We start from the raw sequence: 17,883 nt of genomic DNA, 5'->3' as shown, positions 1-17,883 counted from the left end.
GTTCGCTTTGCTTGGCTGAGTGTTGTATCTTCACAAGACAATGGGCGAGTTCTCTCCTCCGCTGTGGCTCTTTAAGTATTTAGAGCTGCTCGCCTTTTTTTTCGTCTCCTCTGCTCTACCGGTTTGGTGGGTCTAATGCTGCGTCCCTCTTCAGCTTCCCCTCCTCGTCTTTCTGTTTTTTTTTTTGTCTCCTCCTTTCTTTTTCTCTCATGTCTTCTTCTCTTCATCAGCATATTTCTATTTCTGGACATAATGTCAGCGTCTGCTCTTGTCTTCTTGCTTTTCTGTCCCCCTTTTTTAAAATTTATTTCAAATCTATGTTGTTTTCTTGTTGTCCTGTCATGTCCTGTCTTGTCATGTCTCATCACTAAAACTCAAATGAACCCTTCCTGTTTTTAATCTCTGCTGACAAGCGTAGACTTCTAGAATGTATGTTGATGTACACACATCAATATTCATGGTTATGTCTGCAAAAGAGACATATAAAGACGGTGAGAGATTGTACATATGACTGTGTGTGTGTGTACAAGAGAGTTTCATGGATGGAGCAACTGCTGTTCAGCTCAACACTATTGGACATACAGTATACTCAGCAGCAGGAGTGCACACACACGTGCACAGACAGCACTGTAGATGAGAGGAAAGGGCTGTTTCTTGATCCATGTATTGTTTCAGAGATTGCCAGAGAGCCTTCTGAACTGAGTCATTTTCATTTCTCTGTAAAGGTTTGGAGGAGCAGCAGCTGGTAGGATACCACCTTAATTGGCTTGATTCTTTAGGTATCTCAACCCCCTTTCTTCTTACTGTAAGTGTGTGTTTTTACAAGAGAGCAGAGCCATAGAGGAGGTGAAGATAAAAAGTGCTACACTTTGAAATCGGTTTGGAGTATTTCTACAAAGCTGGGACCAGCCATGTTGAGAAAATGGCATTATGGATAATCTTAAAACTGATTTATTAGGACATTGAATGATTACAATGGAGTTTTCAAGGACAGGAAACAGGTAAAGTAGGTACACTTGGTATTTGCTAAGGCTAGCCGTAGCTATTTCTGCGTGCTATGTCGGACTTGCCATAATAACTGATGTTGCATTTGTAAATACTGTTCATATCAAAATCAAAGTCATATGACAATATCCCCGAAAAACATGCAATATTTCAGAATATTCCAGCATATCTGTCTTTACGCTAAATAATTTTCAAGTGCCTGAATAACCAAACAAAACATGGATGCCCCACATCATCCAAATTCTGTGTTCAAGGTAATTAAATACAGATTTAATGGCTTTAGTGCTATATCGACCATGAACAGTATTTTCAAATCTAGGTACATTTAGCTTTAGCAAAGGCTAGCCTTAACTATTGCTACATTCACTTCAAACATCTTAAGTGTCCAATTGCAGTTTTCCCATCGTTCTAATCCCACATTACGTGAACATAGAATATCTTAACAGCTAGTTTAAACTTGATATGTCTCTCTTGGTGTAGCTGTCTAGCTTGACTGACTCTGGTAGACAGTGCAGTAAGTGGGATGAAACAGTAATTTCACAGCTAGAGTTGACTCACTGTTTGGCTGTAGCTTGCTTTCATAGTTTTACAATTTTGCACATTTTCCTCATTCAAATTGTGTTATTTTTGTGTATATATATTATAATGTACATTATACATATACAGTATAATTCTTTTATATGGTTGAAATATCAAAAAGACCAATATATACTGTAGTTACTGAATTTTGGCTTGTAGGGCATTAATGGGTCTCAGTGCTGTATTTTAGTGCTGTAATAAAATGTTGGCTAGGAACTCTTTAAGATTTTAATGGATTTCTCAACTTTTCTTTAATGAGGCAGGATGAATAAGGACACACTCTCATCCACAACAAGGATTTTAACGCTGTTATAGGCCAATATCTTAAGAGAGGGCCAACAAGCTGTCAACTCAAGTGGGTAAATGTAATTATAACTACTATTTCTTTGTGTAATTTGTGAAACTCTAACAACACTACAGACAGTAGAAGAACATTTTAAATTTATGAATATTTTTTATTTCTTAAACATATCAAGGATGACTTATGGCTGAAGAACCTGACGTGCCTTCCAACACTGGAGCCAGTTTGATACACAACAGATTTTCAGTCACAGCAACTGTATACTGTATTGATTTGGTTTTATCTCACAGAGTCGAAGAGTGTCTTGGTTTTTATGGTTTCTTGACTGGACATGAAGATTTTTCTCACACGAGTAAAGAGACAGAAGGAGGAAGCTTTTCAGTGAGAGGGTCAAATCATGTTGTGTCATTTCCAGTTTAATTTAGTGTCTTGTCCTTTTGTAATGAATGTCTTCTATCACTAAATGGCTCCTGTGTTCCATCCTGTTCTGTGTCCTTTTAGGCCTTTTCAATTCATTTTTGTCTGCTTTCTGAATGGCCACATCACATTGGTAAACATTCAATGCCAGCATTTGGGACTTAAAATTTTTCATCCCTCATCCCATCAACATATAGAGCCGGTTTCACAGACAAGGCTTTAGACTAGTCCCAGACTAAAATGCCCGTTTGAGCTGTCTTAACTCAAAGTGACTTATTGAAAAATAGTCACAGATTTAGCCTGTGCTGCATTAAATTAAACTGATTGCAAAAGGGAGGATTAGAGCTACTCTAGGACTAAATTGAAGCTTAAATTAATCCTTCAAAGAGGCAGGTTTAACTTATGTTTAGTACTGTTTGTGAGAGAGCATAGATTATTTGGAATTTCTAAATGAAGACCAACATGCACTACAGAGGCCAGCCAGATGAGTATTTGTGGACCTCCATTCAATTACTTTGATGGGCGGCTGTGGCTCAAGAGGTAGAGCGGGTCGTCCACTAATCAGAAGATCGGCAGTTCATTTTCCCGGCTCCTCCAGTCCACATGTCGAAGTGTCCTTGGGCGAGATACTGAACCCCAAATTGCTTCAGAGGGCTACGCCATCGGTGTGTGAATGTGTGTATGAATGATTAGAACTCCTCCTGATGAGCAGGTTGGCACCTTGCATGGCAGCCCCTGCCATCAGCATATGAATGTGTGTGTGAATGGGTGGATGCAACTTGTAGTGTAAAAAGCGCTTTGAGTGGTCAGAAGACTAGAAAGGTGCTTTATATTAGCAATCGGTTTACCAAAGAACTTTTTGAACTTTTTGTACAAAGAAAATGCATTGGTGATAATATTTTTGCTTGAGTCTAGACTTAACTAAGTTCTGATCACTTTGAGGTTTTTTGCATCTGGAATTTTTCATCGTGAATGTGGTGAATTTTTTGGTGCCAGTGAAGCAACTGTGTGTAGAATAGTTGACAAAGTCTGCAGGGCCATTTGTGATCTGAGTCTTTACATCATGTTTCCTGATGCTTCTGGCCAAGCCAACTATAAAGTGCAATTCTATGTATGTGGGCACTTCCCAGGACTGATTGGCTATATAGATGGTTGTCATGTTCCCATCAAGTGTCCATCAACTCCTGATGCTGAGCAGTACAGGAACCGCAAGAACTGGTTTTCCATCAATGTTCAGGATGTATGCACTCCTAATTTAGAGTTTTCAAACATTGTTGCCCATTGAAAAGGTACAACTCACGATTCAAGGATTTCTCTCAACTCATCATTGTGTGCTCAGTTTCAGAGAGGACAACTACTACTTGGTGTAAATCCCACAACAGCTGAGTAGCAAAGATACAACAAAGCTCAAAGCCACGCTAGAGGGATGGTGGAGCATATGTTTGGAGAATGGAAAAATCGATTCCAGTGTTTACACAGTACACTTCCCTTCAAGCCCAGGAGATGCTGCAAGGTGATCATTGCTACAGCTGTTCTGCACAACTAACTGAAGCAGCATTGCTGTCTTGATCCTCCAATGGAAGATCAGAATGAAGCAGATGTACCCATGGCTGAGGCAGGCAATGACCAACAGGGTTGCTTTCACATTGCAGCACTTCAACTAGATGAGACGCATTTAAATGTGGAATGTAGTCATTATGGCTGATTTTTGCTTTGATAATGTTTGTTGTGTTCAAAATGTGTGATTGAAATACTCACACTCATGAATATCCAAATGACAAAACATATTTTCATTTCATGTTCTTCCTTCAGATATTTCATTTTATGCTCATGAAATTCTTTGGTTAACTTTTCATGCATGATGATCTTTTTGTTCTCTGCTGGTGGTGGCAGCATCTTCTCTCATGGAGGCTATAGCAGATGCGGAGCGTAGACACTCACTGTGCACTGGCTCTTCCAACCTGTTCAGATTCCTTTTCTATGGAAAAAGAACACCGTTTGAAGCACAAATAAACTCAGATGGTCCTTAGAATGAAAGAAGAATAAAGACTGAAAGACAGTGAAATACATTTATCATAGGAAGTAACCAATTTGCCTTCTTTGGTATATTTACCATTTGTGCTCAATTCTTTATCTGAACTGTCCAAATGGTCATTGTCTGGTATACTATCCAGAGGTTGCTGGTGGTCTATGGTTTCAGACAGCAAGTCACTCATTTAATCAGTTCTTTTTTGGGTGGTCAACCACCAGTATTAAATCACTCTTTCCTGATCTCTCCATTCCCTCTTTTTAAAGCCAGTTTAAGGTTATTCCAGAGAGTCTATAAAGGCACATATCATTCAATATCCAGTGATGTCACAAAAATATGAATATGAGAAATATGAACTACTGATAATAATCTCACCTGAAGTTGTTATATTGTTCTTATGGTTACATTTTCATTTGCATTGAATTCACTGGAGACTGCAGCCCAACAACTCTTTTTCTTTTGCTCAGTAGCAGTAGTATGGTTTTTACTTTAAATAACTGGATGGTTTGACACAATTTGTTTTTGTAGTGTTTTTTGTAATGGTGTTTTCTATTCCATTCCACGTTTTTATAAGCGCCATTAGACCAACAGCATGTGCTCATACTTAACCCAATGAGGTTTAATCCAGGTGTTCTCATTTAGGCTTACTAGACTCCATAGTATCTGACTAACTAAGCCAAATTTAAGCCACGTTCATGAAAGCTACTTAAATGTCCTAGTTGAGCTAGTATACATTAAGGCCTACTGCTGGCTTAATCTAAACCCTGTCTGTGAAACCGGCCCATATAATCTTTCACAATCCTCATAGCTGTTTAGCTTGCTAGGCTACCACTTGCCACAGGCAGGAAAAACAACCTTGACTAGGCGTCGTTACACCTTCATCTCTCAGTAAATAAACAGTGTCACAGAAACAGTCCCAAGGTCTGGCTTTGCTCAAATGAATGTTGACAGAGGCTAGTGCAATATTTATGACGAGAAAATAACTAACAAGTCCTGCCAAACTTCAAACCTAATAAAGCTCTTAACAGTACACAATGTTGACTGGAGGCAAGAGAAGTATAACACAGACATTTTATTTAAATGTGTGTGTAATTGCTGAAGCTGCTGTAGATGGCAATAAATATTTGAAATATCTTGAGTTACTATCAGGCTATTAAATGGGTTTGCATTTTTTAACAGGGGCAAAGATCCATGTTTTGATTAAATGGATGATTTCACATTTTCTCTAATGCTGTAAACTGCATTTTAAATAATTACATTATTCATAAGAGCTTGTATTTTTACAGCAAAGAAGAAAAATAAGCTGCAAGTTCAAATGTCAGTGTTATTTAGTTAGGAAGACTGATGGCAATATAATAGTAAAACAAATGCTAGATGTATTGCATCTCATGCTGCACACCTAACTGAAGCTAACAGCACCTGCACTCACTTTAATTGCCATTTTCGTTCCAGTTTGTGGTCCTGAGTTGTGTACAGCAGAGTTTGTTGAATCATTGAATCATTAATGTATTTCTATGGGCTTCTTTATCTTGTTCTACAGACAGAGAAATGAGGAGAGGAATGCTTTACTGCACTGACATTATCACTTTACGTGGAGAAAACAGGGGTTCTCTTCTTTGCACAGCCGCAAATTAGAGAGAAAAGGTTAGATGGGCTGGATAAATTGTACACAAACAGTGACAAAGTACATTATTAACTTGCTTTATTTGCTTTTACAATAAGCAAAAAACTCCAACCTAAAGGCCTTTGCACCTCTCGTCTGAATTCTACTCTGCACATTGGAGTAATGGTGCATTATTGTGCTGGTGGCATTGTGTGGCTGACAAGTGTTGTTCTGGGTAAGATTACTGGACGACTCCACAGGCCCTGCTGCATCTGGCTCTGCCTGGCGAGCTGGTGGGCTTTTTGGATGGCGGGCAGCTTCACTGTCTGTTTGGCTGGATGTTGGATGGTTGGCTGGTGTTTGGACCACTGGCTGACTGCTTGAATGGTTGTATGATTGGCTGTTGTCAAGAGTTAATCACAGAGAGGTTGAGTTCTTGTCACAACTCTTTGACCCCACTTCTCAGAAAACCAGGTGCCAGGAGTGTCCAGTAAGGCTTTTTAAACAATGTTTTCAGTGGTGTAAGTGCAGTTCCATGACAGAGAATCACCTCTCTTGATACTTTTGTACTTGTACTGACAAACTGATTGTGACACTTCATCTCTTGGCCTTTGGCTCTGCTGCAGTGGGGGTTGCTCATATAAAACAGATGGATATTCACTACTTATGTGACTTGACTTGAAGTGATTTCGATGAATCAGGCGCTAAACTGGAAAAGAGCTGAGTTGAAGAAAGTATTTGCACATGATGGTAATGAGCTGCCACTGTTTAACCAAAGATCTCAGATCCTGACTACTTTATTCAATCAATGCTATGTTTTCAGTGCTGTTTTTATTCAAAACATAGCATTGATCGGCCGCCAAGCCTCAAGAAAGTCAAAGATTAAGGTGTAATGAGACATTAAATTAGACAATAAGTATATTACGTCACAGTTCTGCACTGTAGCCAGGAACAGTTAGTTTAGTAGTAGTTATTTTTCTTTCTCCCATCATACATTGTAGCAAAAGAGCTCTTGCCATTCGTCATTTAAACATCACCTCACATGCAGTTGAAACGTTTTAATGTACTGCCGGCTAAGATAGTGGTTTACTCCTTCATGTAGCCTTGAGTCTAATCTCTCCCTTGTACTTCTCACAGTGCATATAAGCCAATTACATACACACACTCACACACAATTCTCTAGGCATAAAAACAGCAAATAGGCCTCTCATGTAAAAATAATGATTTATAATAAGGTTACCTAAATATGTTTAGTGTCAATGAGAAAATGGGAAATCACACAAGAATAAATTCAAATGAAGAAATCCTTCAAATGCTAGCAACCTCTTACTGTTGGGTCATGGAACTTGAAACCTTTACTTCAACTATTGTGACCTTCAGCAATATCAATACACAAGATAATACCTAATGAGTGCATAATCAGTGGAAATAATGATTACACACTCATCATGTTCTAAATACTATAAACAGTATAAACACACTTTTGCAGAGCTACATGGTGTTAATTTAAACTTTTTTCTAAGCAAGGGTGTAACATTAACTGTTTCAATCATGATTATATATGATGTGTAAGCATGGAGGTGGGAATAATGGTCACTCAAATCTATTATCTTCATGCATTTTAGACAGGATGTGTTTTTCTACCATTGCAGGCTTTGAGTGTCAGTTTTAGGTGCCACAAATCTAATAGGGGTTCTAAAAAGGGTGTTTCTAAATGACAGACCAGTACCCTGTACACACTGACTATATGTGTTAATTTTTTAAATCATCAGATTCACTTCCAACTAGGTCACTGTTATCTTGATACTACTCCTCATTATATTATTGTGGTGAAAGTCCAGGCTGGTCCACACAGTAAGGATCCTTTTCCATGTTGCTAATTTGGGCAGTGGCGAGCCATATGCCCAGGCTGCCTGCAGTTGTAGCACTTGCATTGTTGTTGAGGCAGTTGTGGTTGTCGAGAGTATCCATGCCCCCCCCTCATTGATATTCACCACAACAAGCATGATGTTCAAAGTTTGGCTTAGATATGGAGCCTTGTTGTTGGTAATGTTTCAGCTGAGCCAGACAGTCTTCGGAAGGCTGTTGTAAGCCTCATTGTCCGGTCCAAGGCCAGAAAATTGTGACAAATATTTTCCAGTCTGGCACGAAAATCACGACAGGACTCCTCTTTATCTTGCATTGAGGTCAGAATCTTTGGCCGGTCAATATATTTGGGGAAAGATTGTTTCATCTGGTAGTTGAGAGAATTCAGCCTTGTTGTAAAGCCTTGAGTGTCTCTGTTAACGCTGCTGGTCCAGTTATCAGGCTTAATGGCAATCCAGTCCAGCTTTAAGCAATGTCTGCAGACAGCTTCAATCTCCTGCATGGCAAGGTGGGTTTGTACACACTCAACATCATCAAAAGCCCAACAGCACTTCTCACCTCCCTCTTTGGATGGGTTGGGCACATCTTGAACAATGTCTTTCAGTTCAAGACATAAAAAATGGGTTCGCGTGCGGCATGTGCTGCAGCATCATCAGCATGAGGTTGTATGACAGGATTAGAATAGACAACCATGGGCTTTTCACCCTCTTCCTTTTCTCCCTCATAGTGTGCCTGCTGTTTTGGGATCAAACCCGCTACTCCTGCTTCCTTTCTATTTCCTGCTTCTCTTTCCCATTTCCTAAATGAGTCCCAGTTTGTCTGATGCTTCACATGCTTCAATCCTTTGTGTTCACACATTTCTCATCTGCTTGTGTGAACATCTGCCGATTACAGTGAGCTTTTCTGTGCTAAGTGTGATAAGGAAAGCTCCCTCTGTGACGGTGTGCAATAGTGGAGTCTGATATACAACTCTACTACCCCATTTCTCTCCCATCACCTTCGCTGGTCCTGTCAGTGGATCCAGAGGTTGCTCCAGTCTGGAATCCCTGGTTGCCATTTTGAAACTGCTCAGTCATCAAGACAGGAAATATGAAATCAGAAATATGTGACAGGGTCAGCAGAAAGATAGAACACCAAATTATTTAACCATCAACTTAACGTGATATTTTCACCGGACTAGTTACTTGTGGAAATCCAGCTTTTCTCAGCAATTGGCACACTTTCTTATTGTCATTTTGGATTTGAGAGCATTGTATAATATAACAATTTTAAAGCTGGTTTCCATTCACATGTATTGATTCACACTCACAAACACACTGAACAGATTTTTATAAAGCCACATGAATTCATACTTCCTTGTGATGTCAGAAAGGTAGTGTTTAAGACACAAGACACTGCTATCACTCAGAATTTTACTTTCCTAATTATAATTATATTATTATATATAATTATATATTATATTTTTTTACAGTGCAGTTATTGTGTTTTATATGATTTTGGGATATTTGGGTAAAAATTCCTCACATATCTCATAAGTTGTTGGCTCAAACACTAAATATTATTTTATTCATGACAATGAATCAAAGGTTTCCTACTTTAACAACCAATTCTTCATAGACTTTCTTTTTCACACTTGATCAGTGTGCTAATACTGATATTTCAGTGTTAGCACACAGGCAAAAGTCTTCTGTTTACATAAACAGTAACTCGCCCTCAATCTTAATTGAGTAGGATGTTGTGTCTGATGTCTCCCACCTCGCAGTGGTCCTTGATGAAGAATTCACCTTGGATCACAGAGACTTCAGACACTGAGTCACTAAATCATTTGTGTAATTTCCTCTTAAAACAAGAGGTTGATGAGCCATGAGAAATAACACGTTTGATGAGAGCCCTCAGAAAGTAGGATAAGTGTTAAAAGAAGTAGTAGATGTGCATTACACCTAAGTTGTGCATCCTAGCTCTGAAGGGTCTTTTCTCTTGTCTTACAAGACAAATCCTTCTCAGGGCTGTTGCCTCTTGCCGTTGGTCAGTTAAATATCACCTCACTTGCAGCTGAAACTTGTTCATGTGTTTTCGGTTAAGACATAAATGTGTCAGTGTCTGTGGTTTACAACCTGTGGCCTTGCATCTTATCTCCTTTAGGTACTCCTCACAGCACATTTATTTTTTGTTGGGCATAAAAACAGTCTCAGCAAAGAGGCTGATAATATTAATATACCAGAAATAAAAAATGTTACCTAAACAAGTAACAATGACATTTTTTCCTACACCTTGATAGGATGGTTTAAGGGATTCCTCTTCTCTTTCTTCTTGCATCTTTAAAATGGCATTATTTTTGGTTTGTAGCAGAATGAAACTACGGCAATCCCAGGAACAACTGACTGCAAATATTCATTGTTTTACAAGAAAATACAATTTGGGAAAGGATTCAAAATAAGATAAACTTTTCCCCAAATCATCTCACAACCTCCAGACTGAGAAAATCCAGTAAAACATGCTAACCACACATTAGCACTCTGGTCCAGAGTCACTTGCCGCCACCAAGAGTTTTATTTGCAGCATCTAGGGAGGCCAGAGCAGCAGATACCTGCATTATGTGTTCATTAACAGAAAAACCCTCCATATCAATCCCAATTTGGGGTCATTTGTCTCAGGCTGATGCCGGTTAACAGGCACTGACTGACACAGAGGGATGGTGCATTATTGCATTATTTGAGGCAGCACAGCGCCGCTGAGGCACAATTTACCAGCGTCTAATCCACATTTGTATCGAGGGATTTAGAGGTGAGCAGGGGGTAACACACAGATGGAGCAACACCTACGCACACACACAAATAGACTCGCAGAAAATGACAGGCGCAAACTCATACACAGTTCGTAAAAGACGCAAATGATAAACATTCACTTTTCAGCCTCTTGTATCAGCTTTGGCGTGGCTCCATTTGCGGTTTTATAGATGCACTGTGTTGGTTTTCTATCTTTATTGAGTATATTTATCTGTGACACCAAGTCTCGGCAGGACGTTGGCTGAAATATGAAGTCATAATGTATTAGCGCCCTCAGCTCCCTCCATGCAATTGCTGATGTCGAGATGACAAATCCTGAGCTATGTTATATAGCTCTGTCTATACTATACAAGCATGTTTTTCTCTTTGAGAAAACTCCCCAAATTCCCTCTTTTACTTTCTCCCTCAACATCAATGAATCAGTCTTGGGCTTCTTTCTTCTCTCTGTATGCATATATAAATATATATCCCTGTTTCTGGCTCAGTTTGCCTCTTTCTGTATCTGTACTCATTCCCTCAGATCAGTGCAGATTGTCTGTCCCTTGCTAATCTATATCACGCGAGGCTGCAGCCTGCCACACTTCCCTCTGTCTTCATGATTTCTTCTATCCACACACATCTACCCCTCCTCCAGCCTGCATTGCTCTGCAGTGGGAACGGATATGAAACAGGAGAGATAACAGACAACCCATACATGGATGTATGGAATGTGGACTGGTGACATCAACATTATTATTATTGTTATTTTTCTAAGTGCTGTAATTATCTAATCAAAAGCTGTTTGATATGGAAGATGAAAAAGATAGATTCTAAAAATGATGAGCTTTGTTTTCTATGAATGTATGTTTGTCTGTTCTGGGCTACTGTAGAAACATGGCGGTTCAACGTGGTGGGCTCCATGGAAGAGGACCGACTTCCTCTGGAGATATAAAGGTAACAAAAACACAATGATTCTTATTTCCAGGTGATTATACACTAATTAAAACAAACTTATGAATATTATATTCCATTTCTGCCAAGTCCATTCCGCAAGATGACACTAAATTCTACACACTGCACCTTTAAGGCATGAATCTCAACGTGATGATAATTTTACATGTTGGTCTCATGCATGAATAAATCATCTTACAAGGTCAGATCTAGTGACACTGAGCGTCCTTCATTCTCACGATGGTCATTAACCCCCTTCTGCAGTAACAGTTTTGGGCCTATTTCTGCCCAGTTTTACATACCTCTAGTTAATGGTTTGTAACTTCTCATGTAAACATCACAGAACCAAGGTTAATGGCTTAAGTAGAAGAAGAAACTTGTACCTTCAAATATATAAGCATACATTACTGAATTGATTTATCTTGATGGAAATATAGGATTTAAATACGTATAAAAACATTAAAAATACACTTGAATTTTTTTGTTTTACAGTGAACCTACAAAAACATAAATTATAAAATTCCTTATATTCAACATTATTTGTTTTCCATACTTATTGTGAGTGTACCAAATTTCAGGTTGACATGTAAAGGGTACTTTTTTGAAGATAATCTCTTAGAGCTAATAACAAACATATTTACAAGTACTGACAACCATAAAACGAGGGCTTTTGTGCGTGAAATGCCTGCATTGATTGCCAAAGAGCAACTTTTTATGCAAGAAACAACTAAATTCACATTACTCTTTACACTACATCGTTTGCAAGTTTGTCCTCTGTGTTGGATTTTCTGACAACATACAACAGTAACTCATAACCTTCAACTCTCAGATGGCAGAGCTTTTTTTAAATACTTCTAGGAAATATTGTCAGTCGCTGTAACATCACCCAGCACTGACCTCCGCTGCCACAGTGCTTACAGTAACTAGTTTTATTTTTATTAAATTTTAAATTAAATTAAGCATTTTACCCCTTCTCTTTCTTGCTGCTACTATGGCATTTTGCAGTCTTCACTGCACTACCATCTTACAAAATCAGTGAGCTGCCCACAGCGACACACTCACTGTATGATCAGTCATGCAAACACAAAGTGGGAGAGGAAAAACTTTAAATGCCACCATTTTGCCATGAAAAACAGCTAGCAAACATCTATAATAAATATGTAGGCTTGCAGGTAAAAGTATGAGTCACTTATTTCATTTTAGAATAAACATGTTGATATTACTCCAGTAGTGAAGATAGGAAACCTTCTCAAAGAGAGACAATGTTGCTATCATTTATGTCCTCTGATAACAGAATGGTGGTAGGAGGAGAGAAAGAGAGAAAAAAAAAACATCAGGGTTATTGGAGCCAGAAATAACAAATGAGCCAACATGCCTTTACATAATGAGCCTGAGATTAGACTGAGAGCCAAACCAGACCAGTCACCTCTAGAGTGTCAGAGACAGAAATAAAGAGGGTTACATGAGGAGAGACGGTGGGAGGGGAAAAGACAATTAGATGGGTAACATGAAGAGGAGGAGATGGGGAGAGATTAAGAAGTGATACATGTGGAGGGGAGGAAGATGATGACACAAAGGGGCATAAGGAGAAAGATGATATTTGATGCACACTTTTTAGTTAGTCACAATGTTGTATAAGTACACATTTCAAAGCAAGTTGTAATCATCTCCATATGGTTTCACATACTTTGGCAGTATTCTGTATGCCAAAGGTCATGCCACGTCATTTAGCGGAGAAAATGACAGAGATAGATGGACAGTGAGGAGGAAGGAAGGTGGATAAAGAGCAAGAAACTGAGATTGATTTTTCAGTCCACCTTGACTAGCGATGGCAGTGCTGGTTGGTTGTTTGATCTGCTCGTCTTTCTGACAGTCCAACAACAATATAGTTTGATGTCGACATTCATGGTGACTTTGATAATCCTCTCACTTTTCATCTCACGCCACCAGCAGGTAGAAATGTCCACTTTCAACATCTAAATTCACAACTGTTGTTAATTGTTGAACATCAGCATTCTTGTTAACATCAATGTGAACATACTATCATGCTAATGTAAGTTGCCCTTAAGCTGAGGCTGACAAAGGACACTGGAGGCTGATAGAAGTAGCTAGCTTACAGTTTAAGACTGATGCTATGTCTGACAGTATGTCTGTACAGAGGATACCAGCATGTCCTCTCCTCTGGCTTTACTGTTTAGGTCCAGTCACATCACAAAGTGGCACAGTAAGGCTCATGTTTGTCCTTGCAAAATTTGTTGCGCTAGAAGCTTGGTGACATAAGGATTAACGCTACTCAAAGGGCTAGCTGGTGAACTACAGTAATTGGTGATACTTTGTTCTCAGTCTCGTTCATCATTTTATTTAATAAAGACTTATTGAAGAGATGGAAAAGCTCTCTGAGCAAGTTGATTTGCTAACTATCATGTTTTTTAGCTTGGTAACAGGGCAATTTTGCATTTCTGACCTAGTAATGGTGAGGGTCTAAAGCTGTGTTCAGACACAATACGAAGCAAATTTTTGCCTTGCTTAACTCGTTCGAGTTGGACTGCTGGATCATTTGTGTTTATTCACCCCCAAATAACCAAGATACATTACAGAAGGCACTGACCGTGTCTGAGGGAGTGTGTCTTATGTGTTTGTGTTCAGTTCAGCCTCTGACTGCACTCAGAACTCACCAGGTTCTTTCTGTTATATCCCTCCAGTCTCTCCTTTTCCCCTCTCCTCTCTGTACGTTCATGAAGTACATTCATAAATCTCTGTGATATGAATTTTTTGCTCAAGTTAAACATTTTCAACTCACGTCCATTCACGTTGCACGGGGCAAATTCCTGTCTACTCACGTCTTTGCATTAACTTTGTCTACAATTGCACAGCGCAAAAAAAAATGCTTCACTTTCTGTCTGAACACACCATAAGGATAGCATCCATATCACCATTGATTCAACAATTTTGTTTCTTGGTGTGTACTGGGCATTACACTGGTGACTGGTGAAATCCAAAATGTGCAACAATATCAACAAAAACTCTGCTGCCACTTAAAGAAACCATGTAAACCAAGACTCATGTAGCTGCTGTCTTCATCGGTATATCATTAACTCAAGGTAAATATAAGTTCTTTGTGATCTTTGTGATGTGATCAGAATCTTTGTGTCAATGCTGCATGTGTTTCTATAGTTAGTATAGTATTCACACTCCGCCCTACAATACCAATAAAGAACCTTTTGAATTAGACTGAACTCAGAGATACATGCAGACAGAACTGGGCCAGGCTGTCTGGGTGAGGAGGGGAGGGTGGAGGGATGGATGGAGAGGAGTTAGGGGAGGGTGGAAAACAATGCTGTAGCTGCCCTGTGGCTGGCACGGCCTGATCATGGTGTCACCCTCAGAGGCATTTGCCGATGGAAACTGACTCACTCTGAAAACAGATTCATGTCCAGCTATCCATGGATGACAGTGAGCTGGCACACAAGTGCACGGACACACACTTTTGAACACACACATACACAAACTGACTGAGTGCATATTTTTCCATCCCTTACCATCTCTGTCACTTTTTGTATCACTGTACCTCTTTCTGTCTTGGCCGGTGTTCTTGTCTGTCTCCTTGGCGGCTCTTTTCTCCCCTTTGGCACTCTCTGTACCATGTTTTGGCTCGTCTTCGCCAAGTGATGTCTTCATTGCAATCCACCAGTTTTCTCCACAGCCCCCTTCTCCCTCCCTAGCTTCCCAATAAACCTGCCCTGTACCAGTTTCTATCCTCCCCTAGATCGTTATAACTGTGTCCTTTGAGTCTCCAGGATTTCCCTTCACTGTTGTGGACTGTCTGTCTCAGCACTGGCCCAGTTGGTAAATTTAAGAGGTGGGTTAAAGAGGGAGATGGAGGGGTAACTTCTGAACTGTGTTTGGTTTGATGCTGGGGGTGTGAGGTGCCCTTGGGGGGATTGGGGAGGGTTTTCTTGGTACAGTAAGTGGATGCAGGACAGGACAGGGAGAGAGAGATAATTACATTATTTAACAGCTCACGAAACTGCAGTACGGTAGTGATAGGTGACTTAGTGTGCTCAGTTTGTGTGTGTGTGTGTGTGTGTGTGTGTGCGTAGGGGAAATCCTGCAGGGTTTTCTCTTCTCTTTCCCTGCTAGGCCAGCAGAAACGGAGAGGGAGAGACCAGTAGCAGGTCTGCCTACAATCACAGAATCCCACTATCATTTTACATTTGCCTTCTCAGGGGAATGCTGACTGCTCCGGGGGCTGAGGTGCTATTGCTTTGCTGTCATCACGGTTTAATGTGAACCTTGTATCGCAAACAATTATTCCTTCCTTTTTAAGCAGTGTAGGCAGTTTATCACTGAAACTGCCCTTGATAATTCTTCACCAGTCAGGTACAGTGTTGCAAATATCATTTAAGAATCACTTATTACTTTAAGCTAGCCTAAACAGAGGATGGTGACGAATTGTGGAGAAAACAAACAGAAGAATTGGCTTGAGATGTTTTAATCTAACCTAACCTCATTATTCAGTCCGACAGTGTGTTCACAGTAGCCATTTTTGTCATTTTGTCTTCATTTTTGTTGCCATATTATGCTGCATTTTGTCTGGCTCTGGCACACTAAGGATCAAGTTCCTATCTTTCATCACGACTACAAAGCTCTGATTGGCTCAGCTGTTTTTCCGAGAGGTGAAACTGCTGTTAATAAGCACAACACCAGACCTATTGGAATCGCTGAAAAACTCTGAGAAAATCAGGCAGCGATTCAGAGCCATTCATTGAACATCAGGTACAAACAACACGCATCTGTGAATACAATAAATAAACCCAGTGCATGCATGATACCAAAAATAAGTTGTGATATGTGCATGATGAGACACACATATTTGCTCATTTCCCTATATTTTTTTTTAGCTTAAAAAAAGCTAAAAATGGCAAATGATAAAAATGAGTTCATCTCTTTCTTGTACTGACACTGTAAACATACACTACTAGCTTCACCATATCACTACATCTCTGGCCGAAGGGTGATGAAAATCATCCCATGCTGCCACTGTTATTCAGTCTGGGCACAAATAAATTCACCCTCACTGACCTGAATTTGAACAGGGGCCAATAGATGTCAACTGAAGTCAGGGGCAATACCAGCACTCTCAGAAGATTAAATTTCAGGCTAGATTTGATGCTGGTATTGCCTCTTGCAATTGCTGGCTCAAGCTCCTGTAGTGTTTTATTTATTTATTTTTCATTCATTCTTGCCTTAATTTAACCGGGATGGTCTCCTGAGACTGAAATCGTATTTTTTTTTTTTGCGATAGTGCGAGAAAGTCTTGGCCAAAATGGCAGCACAATTACAGTATGTTACATGAACTAGCGTTGTGCTAACATCCATTAAAAGCAGCATATGTAGTGTTAATAGTTCACTAATTGCAATGAACAGTATTATATTTTAAGAATAAGATGACTTAATTTGCAGTATAGACCAGCATGAATAAAGTTGAACCATTGAGACTTTCAACTTTTGTAGGTATTTGGTCATAAACTGCCAAAGTATTGGACAAACGAAAATATTTAAACTGATGAGGAGATGTACAATCAGTAGAGTGCGTTGTCTAGGGGCCATGAACTTTTGCGCCAGGCCAGTGAAAACTTTGATCGATTGGTGGCACTAATTGAAAAGTCATTAAAATCATTAGAATTCATCCACTGGGCATCATTAATGTCTATCAAATTTAATGGCAATATATCCAAAACTTAGAGATATTTTACTAAAAGTCAAATGTCCTCATGGTGGCGCAAGAGGACAAGTCAAAGGATCACCAAGGTCAGTAGGATTCATCCTATGGTGAACATGAATGTCTGTGCAAAATGTCATTGTGATCCATACAATAGTTGTTGAGATATAGCAGTCTGGACTAAAGTGGTGGACTAACTAACAGATGGGCATAGTCATCCCTAGCCATAAACTATATGCTTCTTTAAAACCCATCTGATCACCTGAGTGCTTGTTTCCTGCCCTGTGTTATTTTGTTGTGTACGCACAGTATATATGATAGAATGTGTTTGTGCGTCTGACTGACGCATTTACAGTGCATGTATGGATGATGCGACGGCAGTGACGCAAAGTCCCGACTGACTCAGACTGTGTCACGGCATCTATACGTCCTTGTCATAGCTGAGAGCACAGCACTGACAACCTCGCTTAGTTTGTCTCTTTAAGCCAACATCACATTAGAGATGGTGGGCTGGGATGGAGGAGTAGAGGGGTGGAGTGGATGGGGGTGGGGGGGTGGGGGAGCGGGGGCACCCCCAGCTCCGACCCGGCCCGGCTCAGCCTGTCCCGGTACAGCGAGAAGTGATGAAGAGAACAGGGGAGGAGG

Source organism: Thunnus thynnus, chromosome 22 (assembly GCF_963924715.1).
Source record: "Thunnus thynnus chromosome 22, fThuThy2.1, whole genome shotgun sequence".
NCBI classification, from domain to species: domain Eukaryota; kingdom Metazoa; phylum Chordata; class Actinopteri; order Scombriformes; family Scombridae; genus Thunnus; species Thunnus thynnus.
The sequence above is the reverse complement of the archived record's forward strand: the minus strand, read 5'-3'. Positions refer to the sequence as shown.